This window comes from Sinocyclocheilus rhinocerous, unplaced genomic scaffold, assembly GCF_001515625.1.
Source record: "Sinocyclocheilus rhinocerous isolate Xijiao unplaced genomic scaffold, SAMN03320098_v1.1 scaffold395, whole genome shotgun sequence".
Lineage (NCBI taxonomy): Eukaryota > Metazoa > Chordata > Actinopteri > Cypriniformes > Cyprinidae > Sinocyclocheilus > Sinocyclocheilus rhinocerous.
The window spans coordinates 2,221,472-2,225,551 of record NW_015660890.1 but is presented as its reverse complement, the minus strand read 5'-3'; positions in this window follow the sequence as shown (position 1 = coordinate 2,225,551).

The window sequence follows — 4,080 nt, the reverse complement described above, 5'->3', positions numbered from 1 at the left end:
GACCAAATACATTAACATTGTCATGTACATTACCATGCCAATCCCTCCGAGAGCTGTCATGACACAAATATTTAAATGTATAAATCTACAAAAAGTCTGTCAACTATTAAGAGTACACTAGATGTCCTCAATAACAGACAGACTAAAAGCCACAAAACTTTAAAAGGGTCTTTAAGGGTCCCTGGACTCATGTAACTTTCACAATCTGTGTTTTTGTGAATGTTTGATGCCCATGTACAACAGATTGAACTGTACTTCCATTAGCGTCAAATCTCATACAGCATCGACTTTGACTAAACAACTTTGACAACTGTTCTCACATATGAAGTGTTACTTTCAGCGTAGCCGCCATCTGGATACTGTGTGTGCCTGTGTTTATTCATGCAACACTCACCATTCATAGCCTTTTTTTTTTATTATTTCATCAGCCTTCTATCCTCCTCCTGAGTACGGCTGATCCATTTGGATGTGGGAGAAAGCCGGCTAATCTGGTTAAAAGCTATCTGGAAGTTGAAGTCGACCACCTTGTCTGCTTGGATAACATCAGCCCGGCCATCTAAATGCATTAGAAATGACTCCTCCATCTGAAATCCCTTCCTCCGAGCTCTGTTTAAGAATACATACGCCTAATGCAGTTATTATGAATAGATGAAATGTCCATGTTGACACATAGAGGCATGTGCACAGGTACATACAGGTGCATCTCAATAAATTAGAATGTCGTGGAAAAGTTCATTTATTTCAGTAATTCAACTCAAATTGTGAAACTCGTGTATTAAATAAATTCAATGCACAAAGACTGAAGTAGTTTAAGTCTTTGGTTCTTTTAATTGTGATGATTTTGGCCAGACCTGAACCCCATAGAGAATCTATGGGGTATTGTCAAGAGGAAAATGAGAAACAAGAGACCAAAAAATGTAGATGAGCTGAAGGCCACTGTCAAAGAAACCTGGGCTTCCATACCACCTCAGTAGTGCCACAAACTGATCACCTCCATGCTACGCCGAATTGAGGCAGTAATTAAAGCAGAAGGAGACCCTACCAAGTTATTGAGTACATGTACAGTAAATGAACATACTTTCCAGAAGGCCAACAATTCACTAAAAATGTTTTTTTTATTGGTCTTATGGAGTATTCTAATTTGTTGAGATAGTGAGTTGGTGGGTTTTTGTTAAATGTGAGCCAAAATCATCACAATTAAAAGAACCAAAGACTTAAACTACTTCAGTCTGTGTGCATTGAATTTATTTAATACACAAGTTGTACAATTTGAGTTGAATTACTGAAATAAATGAACTTTTCCACGACATTCTAATTTATTGAGATGCACCTGTATGTATCAGTTCTCTCAAATGAGCACACATTTATACAATTCAGGAATGATATCCCATATTTGACCTAATAATAATAATATAATATAAAAAGCCTCTAAGTGCCATTTGAAATTATCTTCTAAAATTAGCATTTAGGTTCCTTTCATTCAAAGTGAAATTACTGAACATAAACATAGGAGCCTGAGAAAAATGCTCATTTTAGAAGAAAATTTCAGACGGCACTTAGAGGCTTTTGCATTTGAACTCTTCATTTTTAAATTATTTATTTACATAAATTAATGTTTATTTAAGAATTGTATTATTATTTGTATTGGGTATTTTATGAAAAAACAATCAATATTTATTACATTATTTATTACAATTATTTTAATTTTTTAATTATTTATTTATATAAATTAATGTTTATTTAAGAATTATTATTATTATTTATTTGAATTTAGCTATTATATCAGCTAGTTCCCAAGGACATTTCTCATTTTCGTTTAGTTGAAGTTGATGTACTAAAATAACTAAAACTGAAATACAAAATTATAAAAACTATATAGACATAAAACATAACCTAATAAAAATGACAAAAACACAAAAATACTTTTTGTGAAAAAAGTTAATATAAAAACAAAAAATATCAAAATGCAAACTCAATTAAAAATAAAAATGCAAATTATTAATAAAAACTAGTCTCTCATTGAGACGTAAATATCACTGGAACAAACAAACTCACAGGGAACAATAATATATTTATAAATTAACATCTAAATGCATTAGAAATGGCTCCTCCATTTGGAATCCCTTCCTCCAAGGAATACTTTTGCCCAATACGGTAATTTTGAATGTGCACAGGTACACATGTTTCAATCCTCTCCCATGAGCACACATTTATAGGCCTACTACTCAGGAGCGTTAACCCACGTTTGACCTACTCCCACTCCAGTAATTTAATTTAGAAAGTCATTTTTGCTTTTACATGTTAAAATTTGAGACGTCAAGTGCACAAAACTGCAAGCGCAGTATGACATCTAACCTGGAAAATAAATATTTCAGTGACCTTTTAAGCCCGGCCTAAGCAAAGGACACGGTTCCCAGCCCCACTCACAGCGGGGGAGATTAGACACAAGGCCAGATCGTCACCTTTTAACTAAATACACACACACACACACACACACACAAAATCAGTCATCCGCTAATGCACCAAGCGTTTAATCAAGAAAGTGGAGCTGTTTCTTTGACCATTTTCAATCAGTCGCCTGCTGTTCACACACATACACACACACACACTAATTCTTGCGATTACAGTGACATTCTCACACGCAAAGGTTTTATACTTTTGATCAGCAGGTCACGTGACTCCGCTTTGCCCGGGTAACTGTGGGGGGTATAAATCATTATCGTAAGTCTTTCCCGTGGAGGGCGCTGTACATAGCAGTGCGAAATGTCATCAATCACGCCTGTGCAAACAACCTTGTGTCGTGTCGTGTCGGTTTCATTGAATACAAAGCGCTCGCTTTTGCGGCACATTAATCAATGAGCTCCGCTCATTATTGCCGTATAGATCTGTGCTGCTGATACATAATGCATCACTCATTTGCGGCTCACATAAAACCGGATATGGAATAATCCTCCGGCGTGATTAAGGAGACCAAGCTCAACGGGGAACATTAGCGAATGTTCTGGCAAGACTGTGGACAACCGTTCTTCCAGTAACATTAACAGAACATTTGCTCAAAGTTGTCTGGTTTTTAATACTGTTCTCAAAACGTTAGCATAAAACTTTATTTAGGGTACAATGGGGCTAAAGACCCACCTTAAGAAAAAATTTGCCATTCACTGTGCCTAAAATGTATAATTGCAGAAAAAATATATACGTTGTATTGAACATTAATGGAGCAACAGATTTTGTGTGAAAATAAATCAATCAAGTTGTTTATTTTGTTTAAAAATCTTATAAATGTATGAGGTATTTACCCACACGGGGTAAAAGGCTCACCAGCATGGGGTAAAAGGCACACGGTATTGATACAAATACTTCAGCTAAAATAATGTTTTTTTTTTTTTTAAATAATGTCTAAGTTAATACTTGTTCAAAACAATCACTTTAGCAAAGTTTGTACTAGTTTCTGCTTATTTTGAAAAATAAAAGAATTAATTTTTTTCAATAAATACAGTCATTAAAATGTTAATATAAAAAATATATTTTAAAATACAGAAACAAAATCGTTTTAATAAGTAAAGATTCTGAAAGTATTGAAGGAGATCCAATAATAATTGAATATATATTTACAGTAGTAACAACAAACTATATTTTATTATATGATATGGTTAATATCATGTTTTTAAATGGTTTAATTCTAAACATGGTGATTATCTCTAATATGGACACCCAACATAATATATGATATTTACCATCTGAATCTAACCATGTCATGTCAACAAATGGAAAAGTCAGCCATCTATTAATTATCATGTTAATTACTGTGCGCCTTTAGCCTCAACAACAGGGGCACTTTTTACCCCAAATACCATACTTTTACATATTCTTTCGTTATTTAAAAACTGTTGCTTTAATTATCTAAAACAAAACTGAAAATCACAAAGAAGACCTTTGTCTCAAAATATATGCATTAATTTTAGCGATTCTCACTTGCTACTTAAACCTACAACATTTTTAAAAACATAAAATATTAGATCAAGTAAGCACAGAATCAACTTTGTGCTGCAGCGCGATCGCGTCAAGGATCAGACAAATATA